Raw genomic sequence first — 15,931 nt, 5'->3', positions numbered from 1 at the left:
GTCTTTACAATTTGGAGCAGGAAATCACAGGTTCCCCAAACAAATTAAAGTATTGCAAGCTTAAACAGCCCAAACTGTGCCATCAGACAGTCACATATTTATGTTTAATCTCTTCTGGGACCCTGTATACTTTACAAAAAAACCCCAACCCTGTTCAATTGGCACAAGCAGCTGGGCCACAATACCCAGGCTCCAAGTTATATTGTCAGGAGAAAAACATTCTTCTATCTCAAACCAGATAACGAGGAGCCAGGTGATCAAACCGTGAAAAAGTTCCAGCTACAAAAACGCATTTCAGCTTTCCCGCCGGAATTCAAGTGCACGTACTAGAAGACCACCGTGATGTTGACGTAGTGTCAGAAAGACAACTCCACCCGTTCAGCTTCTCAAATGGACCAGCTGTCAAACCATTTGTTGGATTCAAACCAAGATCTGCAGATGGTGCGGGAATGCAGACTTCGAGGAATGAATCAGTCATACTGGAGAGGCACTATTGACAAGAATATTTACGGTGGACCCATGCATCTGTTTAGCAGAGCGGTGTAATTTAAAATCACTGTGTAAATGGGATTCTCTCCCAGCTTCGCCAAATGGGTCCATTTTGGCTGCATGTTTCCAAAGCACGGCAAGTTCACACACATTTTTACTGTGCAYAGTAGTTACATTCTTGAAGACCGTTTACATGATGAACTCCACCACTAATTAGGTACAAGCATCCTGTATCTTCACTTACATCTCAATAAATCTAAAATCTTTCACCCCTTGTGTAGCTATTCTGAACAATGGAAGCTGGAGACCCACATCCAGCACAGCTCTACAATGAAAATAGTTACCATTAAAGTAGGTTTTTGGCTCTTCTACCTAACAAACTCTCAAAGGCATGCCGAGTAATTACATTATGTACATTATTTATGACCAAACGTTATAGTGGATTGTGCTGTCTCTGAGGAGACAAGTGACCAGACAGCATCTCCTCCTAGATGTGTATGACTGCCTTGGACGTAGGTAAATACTAGTCATAGCACCTCAAACAGCAGTTAGGGCAATGGTGGCAGCCTGATGAGTTTCAAAGCTGCCTCCTGCGTGGACCACAAAAAGGCATGGTAGTGTTTGCCATCCTTCCTCTGAAGCTGTGAAGCAACAAAGGCAGATGCCTTGGGCACAAGACCTGTGGTACAGTTGTCACTGTTTTATAGCAATCTATTCCTTTCAGTACCCTTCGGATCACAGCACAGYATATGAAATCCAGCTTCTTGATACTCCATACTGCACAGGTGTGTAGGAGAAAAGGTAACTATTATGTAAAGGAAAGACTTGGAAGATAAGGCCTTTCGAATTTTAGAGTTTAACTCACCAGTTAGTTTTCACATCTTAAAGCACAATTCAGTCTTCTCAGAGGATTTAGTAAAAATACAGAGACTACAAAGAACGACTTCCTACTACATTTATATTACTATGCTTCAACAACTGAAAAATTATTCTAGTATCTATGGTTGACACTAGTTAAATGACTGAGTTGAAGACAATGAATTTCACTCCTGTCTGGATCACTTTACAATCTGTTATTATTATGTTATTTTCTTGTTGGGACAGAAATCTTCAAGCCAATATCCATATGGTTATTACATCTGAACTGAAAAATGAATGAAGTAATCCGCCCACTCCCTAGAAGTCACGGATGCCCCAGGGAAGAGCRGAGTCCTGCAGCTGGGGCTCAGTTGGTTCTGCAGCCGTAGCTGCACGCAGGCACTTTGCCTGATCCGGTGCCACAGAAACCAGCTCATAAAAATCATTCTATTTTTAAAACATTTTTTAAAAAGGTCTGYAAAGAAGTAAGAAATCCACTGGCCTTTCTCTCAACTGCTATTTCAAAGTAGCTCACACATGGACATTGGTACATGTGGTCCCATTCAGAGTCCTTGTCTAAATGGCACCTGGTATACATACACGTCACCCAGCACTGAAGCCCTACAGTGAGGAAGTTTCCACACACACCCCAAGCAATTACTCTGCTTGCCCAGCATTACTGTTCAGGAAAACCTTCCCTCATGTCCGACTGTTTTTTCTGCTTGAAATGTAAGCTCATTCCTGCGTGTCCTCACTGTGGCGATGTGCAGCCCGTCTCTGCAGCTTGTGCGTTGCTGCCTCCATCTAGCCTCCCCTTGACCTGCTCCTGTAAGTCTTATTTTTAGACCTCTTTTAGATTTTTTTCTCTATTCTCTGCCCAGTGGGGCTGCCTCCTTCAAGAGCTGTAGTATCCAGCCCTTCATTTAAGCTGAGAATCAGTTCAGCTTACAGATGCTCAGTAGATTGCAAAAATTACTTCTGAGTTTTAAAACAATACTCTTCTTTATATATTTGGGAATTAAGTTCACCTGTTTCACAATATTATGACACTATCAACTTCGCTTTTGACTTGTGATCCATTCATAATCCTACATCCTTTTCTACAAACTGCTGCCTCAAGATCTTTTCTGATTGGAAGAAAATTATCTTAAATATATTATCTTCAGTTAAAAAAAAAAAAAAACCCTACTATTTTGATAGTCATAGTTTAGGTTTGGCATTTGATATAAAAAAAGTTCCYTTTTTGTGCTGTGGGTCCTTCAAATAAGCAAGTGAAATACTACTGATGTACAAGACCTAGTTTCTGTGACAGAGCACACACAATCTGTGTTACAACAACTGTGGCTCCCAGCATCTGAAGAACATCCATGGCATGGCACTTTTATTTATTAAAATATCAGGAAATACAATTTGAGATTTTGTCCACTTTTACTTACAGCTTCCATCCACTGCTGACACAGCCACTCCAGAAATACCCAAGTCTCCCATCTAACACCACCAGGTGATAGAGGCATTAGCAAYTTTTTGGCCTATGTGACACCTCAGCTCATTTCTTGCAGCGGCTGATAATATCTTCTCTCCCCACTCCCCAAGAACTTCACTTCTTATCTATTTTCAAGAGCTTCAAGGGACATTAAGGTGACCTGAGTGGCAGTGCTGGGAGTGCCATAACATTAATAAATAGGGAGCAAGCTCACATCTGCTAGCAAAGCARGGGAAAGTCTATCCCATTTTATGGTCTCAAGCCCATTAAAATATGTATTACTTCTGTCTACCTGTCACTTCTTGTAATATGCTTAGGTGAATATATGGCTGCAAGCCAGAACTCAGAAACCTTCCAACACAAGTAGTGCTTTTGGGGAAAACTTAGTTGCAATAGAAGTGTCAGTTTTCTTCTGGTACACTGGCAAATGTTTGCATCAACYTCTATTGAACCAAAAGCTAAATGGTGAGTGAAGAGTATAATTTCATGTTAATTTGGGCACCTTAACATTTATATATACTCATGCACTGTACTATATATGCTAGGCCTCACAACTGAAAAATAATTAAAAAAAAAAAGACCACAACCCTGAAAATTAAATAATCACATCATTCCATTAACAATCTATCTATTGTAAAGCAAAAAAGGTTTTCATGGAAGACCCAAYTGATCTGATTTCATTACTTAAAAAGCAAACAAAGAGACATTTAAGAGGCCACATGGTAGGTTTGGATGCAGCTACAAAGGCCATTCAGCGCCACCCCCTCTCCAGAGGCCGGGACAGATAAGGCCAGGAGGGAGCCAAACTGAGCCCAAGTTGTATCACTAACTGGAGCAGCTATTGTTGCTGTCACTGTTATCTAAAGCAAACGTGCCGTGGGGATCAGATGCCAAGGAACTTGCCGATAAGCAAATAGGAGATGCCCTTTTGTCAAGCTGGAAAACCAGTGGCTGGACAACGCATTGCATTCAGAGGGCTGAGAATCTGCAGAAAAGCTAGTTGAAGCTGGTTTACAGAGCTACAAGTGTGGACTTGGTTATTCAGGAGTTCTAAAGAAGAAAAGCAGCTTGCAGTATTTTAGGGTGGGGTGCTGAGGTTTTTGTCTAATCCGCTAGTACTAAATAAGACCAGAAACATGGCAGAATCCTTTGTGCTCAGAATTGCATCTTAACCTCAGAATGACAGTCATAATTAATGGATTTTCCAGCAGAGAGGAGAAAAAGGATCAACTGAAGAAGAAAAAAATAAAAAAGTATCAGCAGCCTGCAGAATGGGCAAGTTATGGGTATCCTGTATTTTCTTCCCTCACACATGTGAAAGCTCCCCAAATATGTGCCAAAGACTCTTCCCTCTTTTACCCCTTTTTAATCTTTCCCATCCTCATAAAAGTGCCCAATATTCAGAAAGGCTTCATTTACAATTCAGTGCATTGCTTGACCTATGCTAACATAAAAAACGTATAAATGTTGTATTTAACTAAAGCAGGTTAAAGACTGCAAGTTTTCACCATCCCTAAAGTGAACCCAATTTTATGAGATTTTTTTTTTCTCTCCCACTTCAGAGGAGAGTTGTGAATTCTTGTTCAGCATTTTAAATACCACACAAAGTGCTTTCCTTCCATGGCCACCGAGTGTCCAAGGAACATAAGCACTTTAAGAAAGAGAGGTGTAAATACTTTTGCCCTTTTCTGTCAAGTAGAAAGCAGTTGTGCTGGATGCAGAACCAATGGTCATTTGGGGCCACAACACACACTGAATTTTGGATGCTGCCCTGAGCCTATGATCCACATGCACGTGAGTGGTTCCAGAGCAGAGCACRGATAAAAGCTGATCTGTAGGACAACGAGCTGTCCCACCACACCAGCTACCAGCTCCAGCTGCAGAGAGATTGGCAAGCCAGTGCAAAGCTACAAACACTGGTATTAAAACCATATAGCTATTTTTCAAGAAGCCAGCAGTGCTACGTTATATTCTACAACCATTATTATCAATCATATTTCTTTATGATCAGTCCTAGTGAATTATGTAGCAAAAGGCTGAATTACTGCTTTTTTTTGCAACCATCCAAGTGTCTTAACATTCAGAAACTCAAATGAAAGCGTCTTGTAGCTTGTTGCACTAGATCCACATTTTTGTGCTCTATATCCTTTTAATTTTCAAGGTAGATCATGTACAACCATTAATCTATTAGGTGTATTATAAATAATGCTATATGTTTGAATTAGTTTGATTTTATGGGTAAGGAGTTTCCTCAGTTTATTCCTTTAATTCTCAGTGTACCAGCAGGCTATAACAATGCTGTAAGAAAGACAGAAATCTTTTGCTACACTTGCATAAACAGCAATCTTAAAATGCACATCCAATAAGAAAAAACAGAACTCCTCCATATATGTTATCAATCATCTACAAAAGAATAGCAATTCCAATGCAATGTCAATATTTCACACCTGTTTAAAACACTCTTCAAAATTAATACATATATACACACACATATAGTTTTTTTTTTCCTTTCCGAAAGCTGCATTATGTTATCATTCTTTGTCCTCTCAAAGGAGCATCTGTGATGCATTAAAAAACAGATTTAATAAGACATGTATGCACCTAACAAGGCCAAGTCTGGTACACATCCCTCCCAACTCTTCAAACTATATAATTTATGTAAGGAAAAATCCCTTTCCCAGAAGAAAATGATGGTGGCTTCCGCCCAGACCAAAGGACTTCCTTGAAAAAGTCTAACTCCAATCCTGCAAATAATGACAGAAAGGGCATATTGGTCCAGCCTCACCACTGTATTGGCTATGGCAGTGGTAGCAATTTTTAGCATTGCTAACCCCACTCCCAGTGCCTGATCTGCATAGGAATCCTCGCAGGCTACTTAAACAGGTGGAGAAGGACTTCCTAATCTGGTGCTTCTTAAGGCAAAAGAAGTTGGGATTTTCCTTTCAGTTCCTGATGCAGGTTCTCAGCACAAATTATGGTATGTGTGCACATCATATCTCCCCACACACGCTAACACAGGGTTTCATGGTTTCATTGTTTTAATTTGCGAACAAATTGCACACTCAAATTCATGTGTGGAAGTCACTAAAATAATTTCATACAATTCGATATATGGAGGTTTGTGTGTCAAGGAATAAATGACCTGTGTTTTTTTTTTTTTCCTCCAACATTCAAAGCCAACATATGTTTGGCTCTACACTTTATTTACGTTCTACATCTACTTTGCCTCTTCGAAGCCCACAGCAAACAGCTGTCATTAACATTCACTCCTGTTAACACTTTCCCTAATCCCAAACTGGCTTTCCAGCCTATAATTAAACTCTCCAGCTGCCACACCAATGGAGATGGCACCAACATGCAATATTTGTTTCAAAGTATTCCCTCAAAATCTCTACAGTTTCTAAGAGTATGGGCTGGCCCCTCTTATCAACAACTGAAGGTCTTAAGCCAAAACAACTGGAGGTCTTAAGCCAAAACCCTTCCACTTACTTACAAGTCACCCTGTCTTTAAGGTGAGGTGAGTTTAAGGAAACCAAATGACTACGAAGTATTATCTTATTRATTGTATTGATATTGTTTTATACTACCAAGAGCTACAGTGCAAAGTGCTTGAAAACTAATGGATGAAAGCTGTGAATGTTTCCAGATTTTGCATGGCAAACACACTGAAAAGAATCACATATCCACCATGACTTACAAAACTGCTCAATCCAAGCTCAAAGCTTAAATAACAGCTCTGCAGTGAAAGAATTTAGATTTAGGAAGACATTCTGAACAAATGAAGAGCCAAACATCTTACTTCAGCTAGCCACATTAGATTTGGGTTAGCATTTACAATTCACAAATCTGTTTTTCAGGGAAAAAAAAAAAAAAAAGTAAACTACTCCTTTTCTAAGCCAAAAAAGCTGATGACAACTTTATCGGACGCTGTTATCAATGTTCAAGAGGACGTCATATTTTAGAAAATCACTGGTTTTATAGCTGAGAAAAGGAAGAGAGAAGATGTCTGAAATAAACACCACACTTTTTTTTGCATCACTGCCTATCCCTCCTATGACAACTTAACTGGCTAGGTAAGGGCAAACATAGAATCTGCAGTCCCATACACATCAGGCTTAGAAGGATGATCCATAAACCTTGCAGATTTGGGGAAAAATGCCCACCAAATACACACAAAYATGTACCATTTTGTGAGCCCCAAATGGAAAAGAAAACAAAACAAAAAACAGTGTTTGAGACATGCAAGGTCATTGTGTCCATAAAGTTCATCCAACAACAGGCACAGCATCTCGAACCCCCGAAGCTCCGTACTCCAGGCATTGCAAAACAGGATCCAGCATCTCCAAATATTATCTGTTCCAGGGGAGGGTGACATTTGCTCAGCTGCTGCGGCGCTACCATTACACACAGCAAGTGAACTTCCTTCACAATACAACTGGCAAGTGTCCAAAGTGTCCATCCGCAATCCCAATAATGCATCATTATCCCACAGCGATTGTTTCGCCTGTTGATGAAAACCCAGGAATGTTCTGGGTCAGCTCCCCTGCCGCCTCCTCTGTGCGCGTTCAGGAATCACAACGTGCTCTGGCTTTGCGCGTCGCCTCACGTGCCAGAGATAAACTGAGTGCTCAGCTCCCACTTTCATGTTTCACCAACTGCGGAATGGTTTCACGGGAGATGAAGGCTGCAGCCTCGCTGGAAGTTTGCAGCTCTTCAAACAAAGCCGGGGTACCATCATGGGAAAGGAATGTATTAATTTTAAATTTTAACCACTGTTGGAAGGTTGTTGACTTTCTGTCAAGTGCTCTAAGATTGTAGTGTTGTAAAATATTTCAGCAGTTGCACAGAATGTACCAGCTACTATGCAGATATTTGGGTAGACACAACAGAAGATTAATCATGCTGGTTTTGTCTAAAGTACTGAAGTCTAAAGCACTACTCCTCAGTGAGGAAAACAAATCAGACAGGTGCAAAAAGTCAAAAGTCTGACAGCTATCGCATATTCCTAAGCAGTACAGCAAGAAAGGTCAAAACTTTAGGTGGAAATTAATGCACTTTCAGCGCTCCTTAACTTAACTCAGATCCTTTCTCCTTAACTTAAAACAGATCCTTTTGAAGACGAATTTTGAACACGGTATGACATGTTTAAGCTTCTAATACAAATTCCTTGAAAGGTTAAGAGCACGTGAAAACAGAGCGTTTCATTGAAGACTGTTTGTCAGTTTTAATCACAGGATAACTCTACAAAGAGGTGTGACTGATACAATTTAAATAGGCACATGACAAATGGAACTGTTAATCCTTGGGACTTCTTCTACAAAGGATCAAGCAGAGTAGGCTGCCAGTTATCAAACCAAGGTGCTAGCATAAGATTTCCTAGAGTTAGGGATGAAAGATTTGCAATGCTCCTGGCTTAAAGGTGTATTCCACCCTCATGGGAGTCTACTTTGGGCTTACTAACCATAGATCAGGGCAGGGGGACCACCCCCATGACAAGCACCTTGCTGCACCTAATGACTGGGCTGTTTGGCAATAACATACCAAGGGAACCTTCCTACACGAAGCAGGACAGCACTGGAGAAACAGAGCTTAGTGCTTCACCTGTGCCTTGGAAGAATGGTACATCCTGCAATAGCAGATTGGATAGGACTAACTAGGGGAGTTCAGATAAATCCTGTGTGAATGAAAGCCTCGCCTATTACTGAAAGCTCTTTCATCTTCCCATGGGAGACTACAAATATTCCAGGCTCCTGCTAACTTTTCAAAYTGTCGCCTTTTCCTTATGACAGGGAATGATGTAACGGGTTGCAAGTTAATTCCATTACTCACAAACAGCAATGACCCAAGTGAATTCTTTAAGAGTAACAGAAAACACTTGTCATGCCTCACCATCCAATTTTCTGCAGACATTAAATATTTTGCAGAAATGGTATGTTAGGCAATGTTAAGGATTATTCTTAGGTACTAATTTTGTAACTCTCTGACAGTACTGATAGATATTTTCATTCTTACGAGTCTAAATTCAAAATCTTGGAAAGGGATAACATTCTGAAAGCTTCCACATAGTAACTCAGAATGGGTTTTCCAACTAAGAGAATTTCAGAGCATTACTTTAGAGCACAGTAGATTACTCAAGGTCTTAAACAAAGGCCAAACACCACTAGAAAAAGAGTATTTCTTGCTTAAGAATCTCAAGATGCTGCATTTAAATGTAAGACTTGTCAAAGGGTACCTTCTACCCAGTCAACAACTCAAACTGGTATATTTTTAAATTAAAAAAAAARTCTGTTTATCATTCCAATTTTAAACTGTTGTTAATGTTGGTATTCTCCCTTTTGAATATCTGGATAGTTCCTTTTGAGTTTAGCAGCCAAAATTTAATTAAGAAATATGTAACTGCTAATATTTTTAAACAATGCCACACAAACATTAATAATTGCTTATCAAATCCATGTTACAAAATCAAAATACAGCCAGTGGAAAACAGATACAAAGAAATTCGCATTCAGCAGAATTGGTTTTGTTTGGAAAATTAACAGACAATGCATTGCCTTGGCCGAGACCTTGGTTTGTTTGCCAAGTTCCATCCTGCAGTGATTTCTCTTCTTGCAGGCACGGAGGACACTATCATGGAAACAGACTTTCGAGTCTGTGGGTTGCAAACAATGTCAGCCCTGGAGTTCCTTAGAAGAAAGCAGGAAAGTGTTTTTAAGAAACTAAATAGATATATTTTATCCCTGTATAACCTCTTGGCAGCTAGGGAGTGACGTATATCTTCTTACTGAAATGTGTATCTTTGACATGTACATACTAGGGTGCTCCTTTAACGTCTATTGCCTAAGAGTATTTTTTACTTTAAAAAAAAATTCATAGCAGGATTTCTTACACTTCTATGGAGAAAATAAATATTGGTATTGACTTCTGCTAATGGGTTAGAAGACTGAAGCAAAATTGCGTTGATTGTATCCTGCAAAGCAACATCACAGGATCAGAAGGTCAGAGGAGGGCATCTTCTTTCATACCAGCTATCTTGGTTTTTGACAGCAGAAACACCAGCAAGAATAAGGAAGTGCTGGTTTTGAGGCTGGGAAATAAACGATGGGACAAACAGAAAAATAAAGCGTGACGATCTGACTGTGACTACCATGAGTTGAGGTGACACAGAACAATAAAGGGCTGTGGCAAATGCCACAATCACATCTTCACAGGGGATGGGTATAACCCAAGCAGGAGCTTGATGAGGAGTAAGTGCAAACCCAGCCCAGTCCACCTCAACACCAGGAGTCCTGCTACGGGTGGTGCTCCCAGACCTTTGGACAGGACAATGGGGAAGTCTGCAGCTGTCTGGACAGGAGTGGCAGCCTCGAAATGCATTTGCTAGATGCCACGGAAAGATTTGTGAAACAATGGAAAGATGGTAAGAATTTAAAAAGAAGGAACTTTTTTCTTTTTCCAGTTCATCCATCATCTTTAATTCAATCACTGTCCCCTCAGGCTGGCTAAAGGAATGGCTTTACTACTCCGCATTGCTGTGTGAGCAGAGAAGCTGCAAAATACAAAATACAACATTCATGTGCTCTATAAAATACGAGTCCAGGAAAAAGAGCTGTGGGTGCRCACAACGCAAAACAAGGAGAAAACTGTGTCACACCACTGGCGAATAAGGCTAAGTTGTCCCTCCTTGAGGTTAAATGTTGGGAAACTCCRTTTGGCATGGTTTGCTTTTGCAAGAACTACGGTCAGTGGCTAGAGATCAGAATACCCTCAATGCCAACAATTCCAAGAGAAAAAGGGGCTTTCCAATTTTGAAATACAGACACATTTATTTAACATTTCTATTATTATTATTATATATACAAATATTATATAGATAAGATTAGTGGCCCTGCAGAGCGTGACTGGAGCTGGACGTAAAACAGCATCACCAGCAGCTCCGCAACCCACCAGAGGCCTCCTCTGTTATCTCCGCTTGCCGCAGCGGCGCGTTAGCCACATTTCGCACGCCGCCGCCACAAGTAAGTGATCAAAACCTGACAGCGGGCTGGCACAATATTAAAGGCCCTTTCTAATTGCCGGGCTTCGAATCCCGTCTCTCGGCCTGCTAACAGAAAGCCTGCAAACCTCTTTAATAAATCATAGAAACCAGGAGATGGAAATTAGGTCACCCTCGCGGGCGCCGGGCATTTGCTCCCCGCGCCGCACTGCCGAGTGCCCTGTCTGGTCGGCTCCTGAATGATTCAGGCACTGAGGTTTCTCCTGATCCCCTGGGCAGGTTGCTGCCCAGGCCAATCCATCTCCCCACCTCGCTCCCGGCCCCCAGCCCAGGTCTTCTCCATCTATGTCCATCACATCCCGCTTCACATCCTCAGTGGCCTCCTCCAAAACGYGCTCATGGTGCTTCTTTGAGTACCATCCAAGGCAAATTGTTGCTCAGGAAACGCTCCTGTGCCTCTCCAGCGATCCTGCTGTAGTGCACTGCTATTTTTAGGAGGAAAAGGAGGTGGTGAGGTGATGAAAAGCTGCCAGCTCCAGCTGTACCAGAATAATGCTCCTCTACATGGAAACTACATTACAGTGTTTGCCTTCCAGCACATATAATTAACCCAAACTTTCACTATTCTGGAATGATCCAAAGGGAAAGAGAAATGGAAATACAGGTTCCAGCACAAAATCAACAATCTTGTTTTACCTTTAAATCTCCTAGTTGGGCCTGTTTTTCCTCATGACTTTACACCAGCCGTGCCTCGTGAGACCAATGCCTAAACCAGCAATATCTGGCAGTAATAAAATCATCAGCTGAGCCTGCTAGAGAAAACTGCTAACCCTGAGCCACCTCTGCCTGCTGCCACAGCCCCAAAACGGGGAGCAAAGCTTGCCTTTTCTGCCCAGCTTGGACCAACACGACATGTGTACCTCAGATAGACCTTTGTCCACTCTGCCCCTCAGAGCAGCCTGGTCTCCATCGGGGCCAAATTCCCCCTATAACCTAATGAATTATTAAAGCTTTTTTTTTCCCCCCCGCCCCCCCTCCTTTTTTATATATATTTTTATATACCTAACCCATCTCTTTTGAAAGATTACAGACTCTTGACCTTAGCTACAAATTTGTCAGGGCAGATTTGGGGGCTTTTATCTAAACTGAATGGAGCTGGGCTTCGCAGGTGGGTTGACTCATTACAGTGGGAAAATGTGCAGATAAAGACACTACGCAAGAGAGGGTGCAAGAACAGGTCTCTCCGTTAACATAAACATATGTTGCCTAGGTCTGGAAGAGTATTTTTTTTTTCTCCTCTCTCCCCTCTTTTCTTCACAGCTTGTTTGCATTTGCTGGCTTATTAAACAAGATTTTATTTGCAACCAGCACATCCTAGGAAACGCGGAGGTGTTGGACATAATTGCCCTCAGATCCGCACGGAGTAAACAACACGTCTTCCATCAGGGACTCCTCCTGCTCCATGGCCACCACCAACATGATGCAACACAGCAATGCTCTGCGTCGCCTTCTGCCTCCGGGGATGTAGGGCYGTATGAGTGGGGCCCCAAAAACTGATTCTGACTTCCAAAGTATCACCCCCTCGCTACTCGCCATGCCCTGGCCCACCAGTTTTTATCTCAGCCTGAAAACAGAGTCATCATCTACTCTCCATGACACACAGGAGCTTTCCAAATCCCATTTCCAAACCAATTAAGACAGCACTATGACTTACCAGTTCTATCTCATTTTTCACACATTTTATACTAACATGTGTACTGAATATAAAATATAAATATAGAAAACAGCATCTCTCAGGCTTTTTTCTTTTCCTCTCCTCTTTACACTTTCCCTRAAGTTTTCTTTACACTCACATATGCTTTCAATTTGTTCTAGCCCTTTATCCCCACCCCCAGGTCCCCTATGGCCACATTCTTCTTTAACCCACTAAACTAAAACCTGTTCTCAATGGGATCAAACATCTGGTGGGTGATCCTTGCACAAGTTTCAGTGGTTCTTTTGTTTCACCACTTGCAAACATATCAGTTTTTATAGGTAGTAAAGCTATTGAAAGGGATCCTCTGTCTGTGGAACACAAAACACTTCCAAGAAAAAGGTAAAGATGGAAAGACAGTCTTTGCAAAATGTTTTTTCTCCTTCTCTGTAAGGCTTTATCTTTATTAATGCATTGTCCTTTTGTATACTGTGTCCCACAGGATGCAAATAGGGTCATAAGCAATTTATAACAACAGTGTATTTTCTTTTTAGCTTTTATCTACTTTATTTAAAAACAACCAGCTCTGCTGATTCGGTCACAAAGCAGGTAAAAAGCAAGCACTTCCATTTCATTTACCTTCAAAAGCAAAACCTGACAATTAGTCAAACTGCATGACATCAATTATTCAGGAAGGGTGTGGAAGACACAGTTTGCTGTCTCCGCAGCACAGGATCTTCACGCTAACTCAGCCGTCCCAAATACTGACCCATTTTTGCTTTCCTAGAGATATTTAGTCCTCGGCCATCCTCCCAAGATTCCTCTGCACTGGGGGGACAGCCACTGGCTGCAGCCAGAGCAGGAGCAAAGGGCCTGCAGAAGGTCTCTTACTGGGCSCTGTTGTTCATGCAGTTCATTTTCTGACAGAGCACATCAGGAAAACAATCTCTTCCTTTTACGTATCTATAAGCACTCTCACTAGAAAACCCAAGTATTAAGGCTAATTGTAGTAGAAATAAATATAACTCCAGATCATAATCATATTTGATGACTCCTTTGCCAGGTGAAAACTATCCATCATGATGATTTGGAATAAACACATCTTCTGCTTAATTTTCAGTTTAGTTGACAGCAATCCTATTTTTCAGTTATATACAGTCATTTATTTTCACTTGATAAAGTCAGAGAGAAACAATCTCCGAGAAAAAGTACTTCAAAAATTCAACCTCTGCAATTGTAACATTCACATCCACCTTAAAACATGACATAGAGCTAGTAAAACACTGTATCATAAGACCTTATTTTACACAGTGATAAAGCACAGCCCTACAAACCCATCAGACATCCGCCCTGCATGGATTTGCCCTCTGCCTCAAAATCCAACATGCACTCAATGCTCATGTACATGGATCTTCCCCCAACTATGCATTTCAAAGTGAAAAAGGCAGTTATAAATACTTTCATTTTGAGAATGCTGTAGCTCAAGAGATAAAGCTGATGCTTCATCTCATRAGAAAGAGGCATTCTTCTGCAACCACTCATAAATGGTTTGATGTTTTATCTGAGCCAACAAGCAGCCATTTACCACTTCATGAGATTTCCATGAAACGAGTTTGAATGTCACCCACTGTGAATAACACATTTCAAGAATGTGAAAGAAAACACATTTCTGTTAACTCAAGATCATGCTTGAAATACAAAGAAATGATGTTTTTTATTTTTTAAAAAATAGCCATGAATAGTCCCCAAGGAATTCATACCCAGTGCACCGAACAACATACCTAACAAACATAGGTGTGACCGTACTTCAAACCTACCATCACTGCTCGTGCTATCCTTAAAAATCTCAGCCTTCAAATAAAGACTCGTAAAGAGTAATTCTTTTTCAAAGAGCGAGTATCCAGAAGATTTCCACCCTGGACCAAGACAACCCCATGCAAACACTTAGCAGGTTTCCAGCCTAGATAAGAAAGACCCCTCCCTGTTTAAGCCACTCAGTGCGCAAGTTGCAGATTCACCTTCACTTGCCCAGGAGACCTCTGCGGTTGTGCGGCAGCTCCCTCTGGAAGCAGGGATGGGTGCTGCTTTGCTGGGCGGCTGCAAGACGGAGGAGCCGGAGGAACTGGGATGCGGGTGCCCCACCCTGTGCGAGGTGCCTCCTCCTCCTCCTCCTCGCCAAGGCAAAGCCTGCCCACCAGCCAGGCAGCTCCATCGGCTCCCATCGGGTGCTCCTGTGCCGCAGCCGCCGCRCTCCCCTCTTAGGAGGAAAGGCCATCAACTGCATCATTAATGAGGCTGCAGGAACGAGCTCGGGGAGCCTTGGCACGCGTTGCCTCTGTCCGATTAAATAAAAATAATTTATCTTTAATGCTTCCCAGTGTGTTCTGATTATTCATCGCTGCAGTGAGCAGGTCTGTAACACCTTAAAAGCACAAGGCGCCTTCCTCTGCCAGCAGCACCATAAGGAATAAACTTATAGTTGCTCTTTACTCTAATGCGGTGTTCTTGATCTCTCTTTTCCCCGTTATTGATATGCAGGTTTCATCCGCACATTAGAGCTGAAAGTTTCCCGTCCAAGGACACCAGCATGACAGCATGCGTATGTGTGTATCTTATTACAAATGCACGCACRCAGATGCAGCAAAAGCAGGGAATTTAACTAGAAAATTCTAATACCAAGATGATGTTGACCTTTTAATGCTCYATTGAAAAACTGTCATGCACATTTTTAGAGGAAAAGCCTATCCTTGATCATGTTTAATCAAGATTTACTAGACAGGAGCTAACACATATTGCTTGTGTTCTCTGCAGATAAAACTTACAACTTACTCGCTTTTCTAAAATATCTCTCCCAGCATGATAAAAGAGCAGGTGGGCAATAATTAAATGTAAAAGGAAAAGARCAATTTATTACACTACAGAAAGACAGACACACGTGAGACACCCCTAACCCAGAGATTATCTTTGACAAGACGACCTATGACTTGCAATCATTTTGACAGAAAAGACTTAAAAGAGASGCATTCACTCTTCCTTCTGCTCACAAGTGACGGGCACACAGAGTCCGGGATGCATGTGCACTCTGCCTGGAACACAAGCATGCCCTGGAAACCCCCAGTACAGGCAAAAAACTGCTCTATCAGAATGCTCTTCTCTCCTGCTTGAAAAGACTTACAGGAGAAACGCCAGAGATTTGGGATACCTTACTGCTCCTGTAGATTGTCAAAAAGTGACTTTTTGAGTTTATCATATATATGATAAAGTTTCTAGACTTTAAATTAATAATAATAATAACAATAATAATAAATCAACCACAGACCACTCTTCCCCACCCCAAATAAAACCAAGCTGCAGGAGAGCATTTACTAGAAAGTGATTAGCAAAAGCTGATAGCCACACCTTTTTTTTTTTTTTT

General features: G+C 41.5%; 1 protein-coding gene across 4 annotated transcripts in view; it reads right to left on the bottom strand.

The window, feature by feature from the left end:
- The window catches only part of EPB41L3 (erythrocyte membrane protein band 4.1 like 3), a 91,304-nt gene extending 76,749 nt beyond the window's left edge, over positions 1-14,555 (bottom strand). The window contains exon 1 of one of the 4 annotated variants that reach the window (XM_026035421.1): positions 14,535-14,555. The gene's annotated coding sequence lies outside the window, so the exon portion shown is untranslated. The remainder of the gene's footprint in view (positions 1-14,534) is intronic. The other 3 variants (XM_026035418.1, XM_026035419.1, XM_026035420.1) reach the window with 3 other exon arrangements.
- Between the last annotated feature and the right edge of the window lie 1,376 nt (positions 14,556-15,931).

Source organism: Nothoprocta perdicaria, unplaced genomic scaffold, assembly GCF_003342845.1.
Source record: "Nothoprocta perdicaria isolate Ctin4 unplaced genomic scaffold, notPer1 scaffold_16, whole genome shotgun sequence".
Lineage (NCBI taxonomy): Eukaryota > Metazoa > Chordata > Aves > Tinamiformes > Tinamidae > Nothoprocta > Nothoprocta perdicaria.
This window is presented reverse-complemented; position numbering and strand designations above follow the sequence as displayed.